Consider the following 16,532-nt stretch of genomic DNA (forward strand, 5'->3'; position numbering starts at 1 on the left):
CCAGCCTTGATATGGCCCTCAACTGTAGTGGCGTCAGCAAACTTGTATATGGTATTGTAGCTGCACTTAGCCACACAGTCAAAGGTGTAAAGCAAGTAGAGCAGGGGGCTATGTACACATTCCTTTGGTGCTCCTGTGCTGATGGAGATTGTGGAGGAGATGTTATGGCCAATCTGAACTTACTGAGGTCTACAAGTGAGGAAATCCAGGATCAAATTGCACAAGGGGGTATTGAGGACCAGAACTTGAAGTTTACTGATTAGTTTTGAGGGGATGATGGTGTTAAATGCTGAGCTGTAATTGATTAAGAGCATCCTGATGTATGCATCTTTGCTGTCCAGATGTTTCAGGGTTGTGTGAAGAGCTAATGAGATGGCATCTGCTGTAGACCTGTTACTTTTGTAAGTGAATTGGAGTGGATCCAAGTCACCATTCAGTCAGGAGCTGATGTGCTTCAGTGCTTCAACACCAGCCTCTCAAAACATTTCTTCACTGTGGATGCAAGTGCCATTGGATGATAGTCATTTTGATAGGTTACCACACTCTTCTTGGGCACCAGTACAACTGAAGCCTGCTTGAAGCAAGTAGGTACTACACTCCGCCAGAGCGCGAGGTTGAAGATATCCGTGAATACACCAGCCAGCTGGTTGGCACAGATCTTCAGTACTCAGCCAGGTACTCCATCCGGACCAGATGCTTTCCTTGGATTCACTCTCCTGAAGGCTATGCACATGTCACCTTCAGATACCAAGACAAAAGGATCATTGGGAGACATGGGGGTGCATGATGGTTCCTCCCTGTTCTGGTGGTCAAAACGAGCATAGAAGGCATTGAGCTCATTTCAAATAAAGCTCTGCTGTCCCCTATGTCACAAGATTTAACCTTGTAGGAGGTTATGGCATTCAAACCCTGCTACAGCTTTCCAGCATCCCTAGCTGATTGCAGTCTAGTACAGAATCTCCACTTCATCTGTGGGATAGCTTTCCAGAGATGATCATTCTCTTGTAGCATTCTTGATCTCCAGGCTTGAATGCATCTAATCTGGCTGTATTTGTCAACATAGAGCAAAGAGTGAGTTTCTAAATCTGGCAGGAGCAATGAAGATTGGGAATTGTGAAGGTTGAGCACTGCGGGAGGGGTGTGCAACAGGTGACAGAGAAAGAGTGCCGGGTGCTGGAGGTGGTGTGGGTGCAGACACATCCAGCCCCAAGACATCAGGCAAGGTAATTTGATTCCAAACAACTGGTTTATTGATCATTACAGAATGTCTCACAGGTGCTTCCTGCTCCCCCTGCTCTCCCTTTGTCCTTTCCAACCATGATTCCCCTTTCCCTGTCCCCCTTCCCACTCTCAGTTCACACCAGAAACCTATATCAGAATCATGTTTATCATCACTTGTATTTGTAATGAAACCTGGCTTTTTTAGTGACAGCAGTACGATGCAATATATAAAATTATTATTATATAAAATCAGAGGTAGTATATCTAATTCTAATTCTGAAATGTGTATATTTTATAGTTGTTAGGCCTTGGGTTTGTACTAAATTCCAGCTGATGTTATAAGGCCCATTATAGAAAACCATAAAAAATTTCAAGTGCATGCATGGGTAGTAATTTCTTAACTTTCAGGGTAAAGTCCAGATTTGGCATGCTGATAATTATTTCTCGGTAAGTTAAAATTAAACTACCGATTCTAATAACATTTTCAAAGATTTTCTTTATTTTGTTTTCTTGAGAATTAATGGAACAATAGACAGCACAGTCAAGTAATTATTAACAGCTGGTGTCCAGATGAGCAGTCAGTATCTGGTATTAAACATTGTGAGCTTTACATGACATTTTAAACACTTCAGTGAAATAAGGAGGTACAGTACATTGTCCCTACAGCCTTTGAAAAGCTTATCTGAAATCAAGAGTAATAGGGTTTGCTAGTGTTCATGACTCACTTCATCCCCCTCTCCTACCATGGTTTGTCCATAGTTTCTTCATGGAGCCACCTGATAATGCATTATCTGTTAATAGTGGGCTGCATTATCAGCTTGCTGCTTTAATACAAATGCTGCCTCAGGGTCAACTCCATTGTTATCGGGTACATTCTTGGATAACACAAACCATTCTGGACCAGTTGCTCTTCTCTCCCTCAAGTTCAACAGCCATCTGTATTGCAAATTAGCATGACTAAATGAATAAATTAACACTGGCAATGAGAATTTAACAACTTGAAAGGATGTGAAATGTGGTTCATCAAATCAAGTTGAAAACATAGGACATAGTGCAGCATAGTATAGGTCCTTCAGCCCATGATGTGCCAATCCATATAAAGGAGATTTACAATCCATGCCGAGGAGATTTACAAGGATGTCGCCTGGGTTGGAGAGCATGCCTTATGAGAATAGGTTGAGTAAACTTTGCCCTTTCTCCTTGGAGCAATGGAGGATGAGAGGTGACCTGATAGAGGTGTATAAGATGATGAGAGGTACTGATTGTGTGGACAGCCAGAAACTTTTCCCCAGGGCTGAAATGGCTAACATGAGGGGGCATAGTTTTAAGCTGCTTGGAAGTAGGTAAGGGGGATGTCAGAGGTAAGTTTTTCACACAGGGAATGGTGGGTGCATGGAATGCACTGCCAGTGAAGGTGGTAGAGGCAGATACAAAAGGGGCTTTTAAGAGACTCTTAGACAGGTACATGGAGCTTAGAAAAATAGAAGGCTATGTGGTAGGGAAATTCTTGGCAGCTTGTAGAGTAGGTTAGATGGTCAGCACAACATTGTGGGCCAAAGGGCCTGAAAGGTGCTGTAGATTTTCTATGTTCTAAGCCCATTCCATGATCAAACTAAACATTTCCTCTAACACAGCCCATATACTCTCCATTTTCTCACATTCATCTATCTGAGATTCTCTTAAATGACCCTATAGCCTCTGCCATCACCCTGAGCAGTGCATTCCAGACACTTGTGCAAAAAATCATCTCTCCTAAACTTTCCTCCACTTATCTTAAATGGAGGTCCTCTAGTATTGTCCAGTGCCACCATGGGGACATGGTGCTGGCAGTACACTCTGTCTGTGCCTCTTATAACCTTGTACAACTCTATATGGTTGCCTCACAAACTCCTTCTCTCCAAAGAAAAAAGCACAAGCTCCCTCAACCTTTCCTCATCATGCATGTTCTCTAATTCATCCTGGTAAAGCCCAGTATCGATTGTACTCTTGTCCATAGATGCTGCCTGGCTTGCTGAGTTCCTCCAGCATTTTGTGTGTGTGTTGCTCAGCATCCTGCTAAATCCCCTCTGCAGCCATTTCAAAGCTTCCGCATACTTTGTATAATGAAGACCATAAGACATAAGTGTAGAATTGGCCCATTCTCCCCATTGAGTCTGCTCTGTCATTTGATGCTGGCTGATCCACTTCCTTCTCAACCCCATTCTCCTGCCTCTCCCCGTAACCTTTCACATGAAATTGTGCCACTAGTCCTAGACTACCCCACTGTAGGAAACATCCTCTCCAATCCACTCTTTCTAGACCTTTCAATATTTAAAAGCTTTCAATGAGATCGCCTCCTACCCCACATTCTTGTAAGTTTGAGCAAGTACGGGCCAGAGGCATCAAATGCTACTCATATGATAAGCCTTTCATTCCCTGGAACTTCCTTTGAATCCTCTCCAATGTCAGCACATCCTTTCTTAGATAAGTGGTCCAAAACTGCTCATAATACTCCAAATAAGGCCTTACAAGTGACTCAGCATTATGCCGTTGTTTTTATATTCTAGTCCTCTCGATATGAATGCTGATTTTGCACTTGACTTGCTCACCGCCCACTCAACCTGTAAGTTACACTTTAGAGAATCCTGCACAAGGACACCCAAGTCCCATTGCACCTTTCATTTTTTGAATTTTATCTCCTTTTAGAAAATAGTCTATGCATTTATTCCTTCAACCAAAGTGCATGACCATAAGATTCCAAACACTATATCTATCCATTTCTTTGTCCATTTTCTTAATCCGTTCAAGTTAATCTGCAGCCTCCCTGCTTCCTCAACACTATGTGCTTCTCCACCTATCTTTGTATCATCCACAAACTTGACCACAAACTCATCAATTTCATCATCCAAATCATTGATAAACAACATTGAAAAAAGCTGTCCCAACACCAATCTCTGTGGAACACCACGCGTCAACGGCAGCCAACCAGAAAAGCCTCCCTTTAGTCCTTTGCCTCTTTGCCTGCTGCCAATCTGCCAATGCTCTATCCACGCCAGTACCTTTCCTGTAAGACCATGAACCCTTAACTTGTTAAGCAGCCTCATGTGCGGCACTTTGTCAAAGGCCTTCTGACAATCCAAGTACACAACATCAACCGATTCTCCTTGATCTATCCAAGACTTTTGGCTGCTCATCCTTTCCCTTTGGAAAGCTGCTCAATAAAAGATAACCTTGACCCTGGCATCTGGGAGGCAACATATCATCCGGGTGTCTCTATCATATCCACAGAATCTTATGTCTACTCCCTGACCCCGGTCACTACTGCAGTTCTCTTCTCCCTCCTTGCTTTCTGAGCCACAGATCCAGACTCAGTGCCAGAGACCCAGTTGCTGTGGCTTTCCCTTTGTATGTTGTTCCCCCAGCAGCATCCAAAGTGGTATAACTATTTTTGAGGAGAACGACCACAGAGGTACACCACACTGGCAGCACATTTCCTTTCCCTCTGCCGACAGCCACCTAGGTACCTGCCTCCTGCAACTTAGGGGTGACTACTTCCCTGTAGCTCTTATCTAGCACCTCCTCTGCAGCTCCTGTTGCTTAACACGTCCTCTAAAGATCTGAAGCTCAGTGCACCTGGTGCAGATGTGGTTATCCATGAGGCTGGAGGTCTCCCAGAATTCCCACATTTCACACAAAAAACTCAACACAGTCCCTGGAGTCATTCTCACAAAGAGTGATGAATGAAGAAGAAACAGCTTATCAAATACATACCTCACCCAAGCCTGAGCTCACCTGATGAGGCAACGCCTCCCCACTCTGACACTGGTCCACTCCAACAGTGCCCGCTCCATTTGTCCCTACCTTATTTCTATTTGCCCTTGCCAATGAATTGTGATTTGATTGGACTGCAGGAAAATGCCAAAAGCACACAAATGCTCCCTTATTAAAACTCACTCAAAGACCTCTGAGTTGGCTCCTTTCTTGCTCCCAATTCGATTGGGCTGCAGGAGAAATGGCCAAAAGCCCGCAAATGCTCCTTTTTAACATCTCAGTCATGTACCTGTGAGTTGCCTCCTCTCTCGCCCCTGATTCGATTGGGTTGCTGGAAAAACCAGAAGTGACAAGAACTGAACACAATACTCAAAATGTAATCTAACTAGAGGTTTATAGAACTGCAACATTGTCCCACAGTTCTTGAACTCAGTTCCAAGTGTAATGAAGTCCAGAACACCATTTAACCACCCTATCACCTTGTGCATTCCATGGGTATGGATCTCAACATCCCTCTGTTCCTCTGCATTGCTAAGAATTCCACTATTGTACTCTGCCTTTAAGTTTGATCTTCCAAAGTATATCACTTCACACTCTTCCTGATTGAACTTCATCTGTTACTTCTCTGCCCAGCACTACATCTACACTACCCACAGCACCACCAACCAATGCGTCATATTCAGGAGCTGGGATCTAGGGCAATAAACAATGTGCCGGTGGAACTTGATGAATCAATTAGCATCTGAATTCTACTAGACTGTTCGTTACTCTCTTGTGGTGAACTATGTGCCTGTCTGGACACGCCCCCTGCTGACTGCTCCTGTGGCTCCTCCCACAGGCCCCTGTATAAAGGCGATCTGAGGCCTGACGCTCGGCCTCAGTCTCCAGGACATAGTATGATGGACACTCACTCCTGGTTCCTTCTTCCAGTCAATAAAAGCCGATATCTCGCCTTACGTCTCAGTGTGAGTTATTGATGGTGCATCATCTCTGCAGCCTCTTGCTTTGCTGCACATTGGAATTGCTCTAACAGGCCAGGATGCAACCAGGTGAAGTTTCTCTCAATTGTGCATCTGTGGAAGTTAATTAGAGTTCCTGGTGAAAGACCAAGCTTCTAAGAAAGTAGAGATGACTTTAAGATTGAAAATTAAAACATTGAAAGTAAAAAAAATCATGTAAATATGAGTGCCAAAAATAAGGACTTTGGTTTTGGTCTCTTTTTGATGCAATTCATTCAAAGTTGAGGATACCAGCTCAGAAGACTGCAAAGATTTTTGTGTAAATTCTATTCAACAGCGAAGAGCAATTTCATTTCAATCCTTGTGGACCCAACTTTCCTGCAGTGTCAAATAATCTAACCCTTAGCTTTCTTCATAGTCCAGCTGTGTCTTCCTACAACAAACTTGTCTAATCAGGCAGTCTGAGAATATACCCTCTGAGTTTCTGGGTTGCTAGGATTCATGTTCCAAGTTTATCCACCACTTCTCTGCTCTGTTTCAGAAAAGGAAACGGGAGATGGGAGTTAACTCAGCACACCTTGGGAAGTTGCCTCTGTCACCCTCTTGATGTATTGTGACAAAATTATAAAATGTTACTCCATTTGACTCTGTTGTAAGGCTGCTTATGTGACATCTATGAGTCCCTTTTCTTTCTTCTTACTGAAGTGCATGTAGGTGAATAGTCATTAAGAGAACTTTTTGTGGGTTGGTTTCCTATTGATATGCTTTCTCCTTCTCTCTCTTCTGGTGGGCAGCCTTCCTCTGCAGGGCTATTCCCTAGTTCCCTTAATCATATTGGACAGGCCAACAAAGCCCTGGAGTCTAAGCAATAGATTTAGGCTTAAACTCATTTGTAACTTCAACAAAAGTGCTTCCTAAAGTTCTCTGAAACTCCAATATATCAATCAGCAGAAAATCTGTGCAATCAGCTCCCCTTCAAGTCAATCAAGCACAATGGATGTGAGGAGTTCTTTGGTTAATGATGGACAATAACTGGATCATCAGATTTTGATTTGGTCACAGAGGCGACAAATTTGTGATGCAAGTATACTGTGATAATGATGACTATACCCTGAGTGCCTGCGGTATGTATGACTGATGCTCTTCTGACTTAGAATACTTTCAGGCACACATGGCACATAAAACTCCAGCTAATTTGGCACCTGGAGCTTTTACACAATCATTATCATGGAGATTACATCAGTTATTTATCATTACCTTGTCCTTCTAGGCCAGGATAGAAAACACACATTTTTAAAGACTATATGAAAATAGTCAGTGATCTAAAGTTCTCCGTTTCTTATCTGATGTGAACTGATCAGCAAAGTTTTCTTATAATTATTATTTATATTTTCGCAGTCTTCTGCAGCATTAAAGACTGGTGATTCGGAACGCTACAAGAAGTCTAGGTCTGACCTACGAAAGGCCATCTTGAGAGTGAAAAGGCAATTCCATGTGAGCTGAGAGGAACCATCAGATGCATGACAGCTGAGGCAGGGTTTGCATGCCATTACTTTTCATAAGGTGAAACCTAACATTATAAATGGCAGTCATGCTTCACTCCCTGATGAGCTTCGAAAGGCAAAATAACACTGCACCTGTTTGAATCTCTACAACACTAGTGACCCTGTGAGCTGCCTTGGAGGCCAATGTCACAGCATCCTTCCCAGTGCTTCTAGAACCCTAGCAAGGCATCAGGCCCCAAAGGTGACCCCGGCAGGGAACTACAAATCTGAGCTTACTCACTGGCTGGAGTGTTCAAGGAGATCTTCGCCTTCTCATTGCTGCAGTTAGATATTCTTACCTGCTTTTAAATGGCAACAACCATATCAGAGCCCAAGAAGAGCAGAGTGAGCTGCCTCAAGGACTATCTCCCAGAGTACTCACATCTACTATGGTGAAGTGCTAATGAGAGGTTGGTCATGGCTAGAATTAACTTATGGTCTGAGCAAGGACCTGGACCCTCTGCCATTTGCCTATTACCACAACAGATCTACAGGTGATGCACATTCACTGGTTCTCCACTCGGCTTTGCACCTGGCCAGCAGTAAAACACATCGATTACAGCTCAGTATCCCACACTATCGTCCCTTCACTGATAATCAACAGACTTCAACCCCTCTATCTCCTTCTGCAACTGGATCCTCGAATCATATTCAGATTCACATTAATGGTGAAATACACCATTTGTGTTAACAACCAACACAACCTAAGGATGAACACATTAAACCTCATTATTCGTCTTTTGCACTGTATCTTTATTTTTGTAACTTATGGTGATTTTCATGTCTTGCACTGTGCTACTGCCACAAAACATCAAATTTTACAACATATATCAGTGATAAGAAACCTGAATTTGATTATGCTTTACAGCATCTGCAGTATTTCACCCTTGAATTGAAATTGGCCCACCAATTGATGCCAATGATGCCCAAGTTCCGTGAATAAATGGAGGAGAAAACCTTTTCAATCAGAGGTTGAACATCTCATATGATAGAGTGTTCTTTAGCACCAATAAAAGGACAATGGGTTTCAGTTTCATGATAATCCATCTTTATCACTGAAGTGAAATTGTAATATTGACTATGGTTACTAATGTTGTTTCTTGATAACTTACTGTCAATCCATTACTGTCAATCTGAATTAGCACACAGATATTGAGTAATGTTCTTAAACAATTGAGCTCAGAGAGCTGTAACATAGTGTTAATGCTGTGCCTTTTCAGGTCAGCAGGCTTATGCTGCCCTTCAGTCAAAAGTTGTGAGTATGTGCACTACTCCTCCGCTCTCTTTAAGGTAATTGGCAAAGTGGATACCCACATTATGAGCTGTAGTGCCACATAACTGACAAGAAAGGATTGCCAGGCTGAACAGTGCCACAGGTTAAACACCCCTGCCCATGAAGCAGCTGAGTTGCTAGCATCTTCTGGGGCACTTTACCTAACGTCCTGGGAGAAAGGTCATGGCTAAGAAGGAAAACTCTGTCATGGGGTCTATGTGATCTGACGCTAGCCCATAATAATGATATGAATGAAGAGGAACATTCCTGCATCCCTTTATGTACTCCATAAGAGGGAAAGTGTATTAAAATACATCATGTCTTCTAGAGGTTGCAATATTTCTGCAGATTGGGCCTTTGGGAAAAAGTAGTGGTAGTATGTATTGTGCTGGCTGTGCCTGAAGCTTTACAGAATGTCTCTCTGGTTCTTCCCACTCCTTTCCTTCTCTCTTCCCCTTTTCTCAATCATGATTACCCTCTTCCTGCCCCCTTCCCATTCTCAGTCCACAATATGGACCCATATGTATACTTCTGTAATAATTAATAAACCAATTGTTCAGAGTCATATGACCTTGCCTTGGTGACTCAGGGCTGGGTGTGTCTGCATGTGCACCAACATCTCCCCCCAACCCCTCTCTCCGGCACTCGTTCCCTACCACATGTCCCACAGTGATCCATTCTCGCCGTTCCCAAAATCATTTGCTCCACTCTCTGCTCCACGTCGTTAAATACAGTATTGTGCAAAAGGCTTAGACATCCTAGCTGTAAATATGTGCCTAAGATTTTTGCACAGCATTGGGTATATCAATGCTTCCATGCCAATTATCCCACAAGAGTGGTCGTCTAGTGAATGAACTTTGACAAAAATCTACATCAAAGTTAAAAATAACGGTAGTACCACCCAATTTATTGTGACAAATGAAAAATAATAGTGTCTATTCAATCACTATTTGGGCTTGCAAATGGTTAAAATATTTATTGCACTAATCCTTCAGTAAAATTCCACAAAGAGCCAGGTATACCAAGCTTCAAAGTAATAGTAAGCTGGTATGTTCCAGTAAAACCTATCGTTAAGAGTTCAGTAGAAATGGGAAATAATAGAGTAAACAATACTGATGCTAAGAAATATAAGTTACTTTTACTCCTGAACCATCTCTGCTCAACTCCCAATAGTATTTCTGCTTCTCCTAGAAGCCTATAAACTGGATTGGTCAAAGAACACTGAGGCTGTCTACAAGAAGGGTCAGAGCCGTCTCTATTTCCTGAGGTCCTTTAACATCTGCCGGACGATGCTGAGGATGTTCTACGAGTCTGTGGTGGCCAGTGCTATCATGTTTGCTGTTGTGTGCTGGGGCAGCAGGCTGAGGGTAGCAGACACCAACAGAATCAACAAACTCATTCGTAAGGCCAGTGATGTTGTGGGGGTGGAACTGGACTCTCTGACGGTGGTGTCTGAAAAGAGGATGCTGTCCAAGTTGCATGCCATCTTGGACAATGACTCCCATCCACTCCATAATGTACTGGTTAGGCACAGGAGTACATTCAGCCAGAGACTCATTCCACTGATATGTAACACTGAGCATCATAGGAAGTCATTCCTACCTGTGGCCATCAAACTTTATAACTCCTCCCTCGGAGTGTCAGACACCCTGAGCCAATAGGCTGGTCCTGGACTTATTTTTCCACTTGGCATGATTAACTTATTATTATTTAATTATTTATGGTTTTATATTGCTATATTTCTTCACTATTCTTGGTAGTGCGGCTGTAACGAAACCCAATTTCCCTCGGGATCAATAAAGTATGTCTGTTTATCTGTCTAAGTAGCAAGAACAGCAGAATCTGCAGTACTATTCCGAACATATGTATAATGGAGAGCTTAGATGTTATAGAGCAGCATGTAATTATAAACACTACCACTAATTAGTCAAATAGCCAATGGCTCTACCATGTACTCAAGGTAGTTCAGAAAGGGATAAAAACTCCTTAATAGTGAATATTCCTGAGTGGAGCAAGCACAGGATGTCTCATCTGCTCTATACTGTATGGATATACTGTATACTTTACTGACTAAGTAAAAACAGAACTGAGGGAAGGAAGCTAGTGTGAGGAACAGGAAGGTTGGAAGTCACCCAAGACATGCTCCCAAGACTCAAATGTCATTTAGTCTGAGTCCTTAATGAATCTGCTGCTTGTTCCACTAACCCTTTCTGTTCACAGCTCCCTTCAAGTTCTGCTCTTTAAAATTGTTAGGAAGTCAGATTAGAGGTGCTGATTGGTCAATATCAGGTTGTGGTCTTTATTGCGCCAATCATGATTTAGCCTTTATCAGCTCTTCACAAGCCTCTACATTTTCAAGTTCTGAGAGGAATAGGGAGGAAGAAGTATGGAGGGATTGGAGATAAAGATTGCTTGTGAGGAAATCATTGGAGAGGGAAATTTGAATTTTCCCATGCATGGGTGCTTGGAGGTACCTGGTAGGTGAACCAGCTACTGTGAATTTATCCCTCAGAGTAGATTAATAAAAAAAAATGTAAAAGGGATTTGGTGGGCATGTGTGAAAGAGAATAAACTGTAGAGGTGCAGGAAAATGAAGAGGAAGAATGGAATTAGTGGATTGGCCCTACGAAAGCTAGCATGGGAGCCAGAGGTAAATGGCCTCCTTCTATGAGCTTGCAAGATAAAAAATCAGGTCTCAAAATTTCCAAAGGAAAACTTACTTTTCTATGAACTAGATATTGATTTTTTTTCTTTGAGAACTTCAGGGAGATCATAATTTTGTATGCTGTTCACAGTTTTGCAGAGCAACGCAGGATCCATATATTTGAAATGTATGTTCTGACTCCATCCTTCAACAGATGATGCAGTTCATAGTAATGTCTTAACAAAACCTATTAGGCAGGTATTTCTATTAAACTGTTGCATAAAAGGTCTTCACACTAGCTTCCTTCTCTTAGAAAGGAATTTGGCTAAAGAGAAAAGAAGTTGCCAATGGGACTTGCATCAGAACATAATAGTATTTTAAGCAACACATTCAAAATGTTGGAGAAAACGAATAAACAGGGACAAGACTTTCTTCACGACATGAAAGGAAAGGGAAAGACATCAGAATAAAAAGGGGGGGGGGGGAGGGAAGGAGATCATGCTTGAAGCTCAAAGGTTCTTTTCCATGGATGCTGCTTGAAATGCTGGATTCCCCCAGCATTTTGTATGAGACATCTTTTAGAATTTTCTTCAGAATGTTTTCCACCTTGCTTCACCTATCACCTTCTAGCTATCCTCTGTCTCCTCCCCCAACCTTATTCTGGTGTCTTTCCCCTTCCTTTATTAAACCTGTTGTGCCTGGGTCTTTTAGGACCTCTACTGCAGGATCCTGAAAAGGACCAAAACTCTGAAATATTTTTAATTGATTAGATATTGCAATTAAGTTGTCCTCAGCTTTAGAGGAAAACCAAAGACCAGTTATAGAGTCAATCATGAGTCTGATAAGGTCAACACAGCTTCATATTTCAGAAGTGGATTCATGCCTGTTTACTCAGTTAATGCCACATCGAATTGGTCACCTATTGGTTAAATTAAAAGGGGTTAATGGAATTCTAGGAAACAATGTGGTTACTGAATCTTAATATCAATACACATTCGCTCAACTAAACAATTTATTTAGGTGTTGGAATTCCTATGCATTCCCTCATTCGCAATATGAACATTTATATTTGTTCTGAGCAATGATCCTATTTAGTCAAAATGTGTTCATTGATTTCCCCCATAAAACTCCCCTGGATCTTCCTTGCACAAGTTTCCTTGATAACCAGAAAATTAACCAAGTTCTATATAGTTCTTCAAACTATGGCCCTCACCACTTCCTTAGGTTCAGACAATATCATTTACTGTCACATGCCTCTGTAGACCTCTCTGCAGTAATTACAGTGTATTCTATTTCAGAATCAGAATCAGAATCAGGTTTATTATCACCGGCATGTGATGTGAAATTTGTTAACTTAGCAGCAGCAGTTCAATGCAATACATAATATAGAAGAGAAAAAAGATTTTAAAATTAATAATAATAATAAATAAGTGAATCAATTACACTGTATGTACATTGAATAGATTAAAAAACGTGCAAAAAAACAGAAATAAAAAACAGAAACAAAAAACAGAAATTAAAAAAGTGAGGTAGTGTCCAAGGGTTCAAAGTCCATTTAGGAATTGGATGGCAGAGGGGAAGAAGCTGTTCCTGAATTGCTGAGTGTGTGCCTTCAGGCTTCTGTACCTCCTACCTGATGGTAACAGTGAGAAAAGGGCATGCCCTGGGTGCTGGAGGTCCTTAATAATGGGTGCTGCCTTTTGGAGACTCTGCTCCCTGAAGAGGTCTTGGATACTTTGTAGGCTAGTATCCAAAATGGATCTGATTAGATTTACAACCCTATTTTAGATATGATAACATCATAAGTGGCTTAAATCATAGAAACATGCCCCTTGATCCAATGACTCCCAATTGACCATCAAATGCCATTTACATTAAATCAATTCTGATTTAATTTTATACTCTCCACCTTTCACATCAATCTCCCCAGATTCTACCACTCACCTCCATTAGGAACTATTTACAGCATTCTTTTAACCCACCAACCTGATTATCTTTGGTATGTGATCATAAACTGGAGCATCCAGATCAGAGCCATGTGGTCGCAGGAAGAATGCACAAACTCTACGAAGGCAGCACCGGGGCCCACGTCACTGAAGCTGTGGGGTAGCAGCTTCGCTCTCTGTGCCACTGTGTCACCACACCGTGAATTACTTCCTTCCACGTTTGAGAGATCACAAATATCAACGGCTTTCAGATAACAATGAAAACAAAAAAATAGCTGCAGATGCTAGGAATGTGAAACAAAAACAGAAAGTACTAGAACACTTGGTGTTTCAAAGACTTGGTCTGACTGTGGTCTTTGACCTCAAACATTCTCTCTGTTTCTCTTTCTAGAAATGTTGCCTGATTTGCCTTTCTAGCAATTTCTGGTTTTGTTTTAAATACCAATGCTCATTTTCTTTCTCATCTCCCTTTCCCATGTCACCCTTTCCTCTTTGTACAGTAAAGACACCTTCATTGGGCTATTGCTTATTGACCATAGCTCCACCTTTAATACTAATACTAATACTATAGTTCCAAGCAAACTCATCTCCAAAATCCTAAACCTGAGATTCAACAACACCTCCTTTTGCAACTGCATCCTTGTCTTCCTGACCAATAGGCATCAACAGTGCTGAGATCAAGAGTGTCAAACTCCTAGAAGTGAACCAATAGTCAGCTCTGATCCAGCCATAAAGCTCACAAGTACCTCTACTTCCTCAGGAGGCTAAAGAAATTTGATACTCACCAGTTTTTAATCGATGGCTATAGAAAGCAACCTATCCAGATGCATTTTGGCTTAGTATGGCAATGGCTCTGCCCACGACTGCAAGAAATTGCAGGGTTGTGGGCACAGCTCAGCCACCCCTCCCTGAACTCAGTCTACATTTCTCACTGCCCCAGCAAAGCAGCCAGCATAATCAAACATTCTGCTCACACCAATTATTCTCTCCTTTGCCCCTCTCATCAATATGAAAACCTGAAAGCATGTACGACCAGGCACAAGGACAGCTCCTTTCCTACTGTTATAAGACTATTGGTTTCCAAATATAAGATGGACTCTTGACCTAACTATCTACCTCACTTCAACCTTGCGCCTTACTGTCTACTTGCACTCCACTTTTGTTGTAGCTGCTACATTTTATAGAACATAGTACAGGCCCTTCAGTCCACAATGTTGTGCAAACCTTTTAACCTAGTTCAAGATCAATCTAACCCTTCCCTCCATTTTTCTTTCATCCATGTGCCTATCTAAGTATCTCTTAAATGTCCCTGATATGTCAGCCTCTACCCCAACCCCCAACAGTACTTTGCACACTGTTATCACTTTACCTTGTAATACCATAATGCACCATTTTAATGAATTGATCAATATGGATCAGTATGGCAAATCAAAATTCTCACTGTACATTGGTACATCTGACAATGAAAAAATCGCCAATTTTGCTCTCAGTTTCCAATTACTCAATCCTTACAATTTCTTAGCTTCATCCATATAACACATACCACCCAGCTTGAGTTCCTCCATTACCTTCCACTCCATAATGACTTCTTTGGCCAGGAATTATTTCACATTCTACCTGGAATTCTGCCCCTGACCTCTTACCATTTTTTTCCTTTTCATTAAAAACTAGATTACATCTGTAGTCCCCACATTTATCTCTAATCTGCTTTTCTCTGAAAGTGTCTTGATGAAAACTGTTCCCCTTCGCAGTTTCAACCTCACCTGCTAAGTGTTTTGAGCATTTTTAGATCTGCATTAGTGATTGACATGAAATGTGGAAACCTTTTAGCAAGGTCCCAGAATGTGCAGGAATTACAGTACAGTGCAGAAGTCTTAGGCACATATAGAGCATAGTATTGTAGTAATTTTATGTGTAACACTGTACTGCTGCCACAAAAAACACACATTTCCTACATATATGAGTGAGGATAAATCTGTCCCCTCAGGCTTCAGGGCAGCCACTATTATCTCGGTGCCCAAGAGGGTGACCGTTATCTGCCTCAACAACTATCATCCAGTGGCACTAACCTCAACAATATTGAAGAGCATTGAGCGGCTGGCTATGGATCACATTAAATCCCATCTTTCTGCTACCTTGAATCCTTTCCAGTTTGCTTATCACTCTCATTGGTCCACTGCTGATGCCATAGCCTCTGCTTTCCATTGTGTCTTGTTCCATCTGGAAGATGGTGTCTCATATGCTAGGATGCTGTTTATCGACTTCAGCTCAGCAATTAGTATGATCATCCCTCAGAAACAGGTGAGTAAACAGTCCTCACTGGGTCTCATCACCCCTCTCTGCACCTGGATCCTGGACTTCTCGACAGAAAGGCCACAGTCATTGGGAGAAACGTCTCTAACTCCATCACTCTGAGCACTGGCACTCCCCAGGGCTACATGCTCAGCCCACTGGAGTTCACACTACTGACATGTGGCTGCATTTCTAGATCCAGCTCAAACGGAATCATCAAGTTTACTGATGACACAATAGTAGTTGTCCTCATCTTCAACATTGATGAGACAGCGTTCAGAGAGGACGTAGAGCAGCTGGTAGAATGGTGAGAGCAGAACAATGTGAGTTTCAACATGGACAGGACTAAAGAGATGATTGTGGACTTCAGGAAGAAACAGACTGACCACTCTTCACTGCACATACACAGTTCCTCTGTGGAAAGAGTTAGGAGCACCAAGTTGTTATCTGTGCACATAATGGATGATCTCACCTCATCCTTCAACACCAGCTCTTTGGTCAAGAAAGCACAGCAGAATCCCCATTTCCTGAGGAGACTGAAGCGAATGAGCATCCACCTCCCCCCCACCCCCACATCCACTTTAACCAATTTTTACAGGAGCATCATTAAGAGTGTCCTGACCAGCTACATCTCCATCTGCTCCAGGAATTGCAAGACATTTGACTGATGGTGAGGACTGCTGAGAGGATCATCAAGGTCTCTGTTCCACCCATCAGAGATATTTATCACGAGTACTGCATACGCAGGGCCCTTAGCATTGTCAATTATCCCTTCCGTATGTCCAACCATCTCTTTGACCCCCAACTATCAGGCAGGAGATACTGTAGCACTAGGACAAGAACTGTTAGGGTAGGAAACAGCTTCTTCCCTCAGGCCATAAGACAGCTGAACTCCCAGCCACA

This window comes from Hypanus sabinus, chromosome 10 (genome assembly GCF_030144855.1).
Source record: "Hypanus sabinus isolate sHypSab1 chromosome 10, sHypSab1.hap1, whole genome shotgun sequence".
NCBI classification, from domain to species: domain Eukaryota; kingdom Metazoa; phylum Chordata; class Chondrichthyes; order Myliobatiformes; family Dasyatidae; genus Hypanus; species Hypanus sabinus.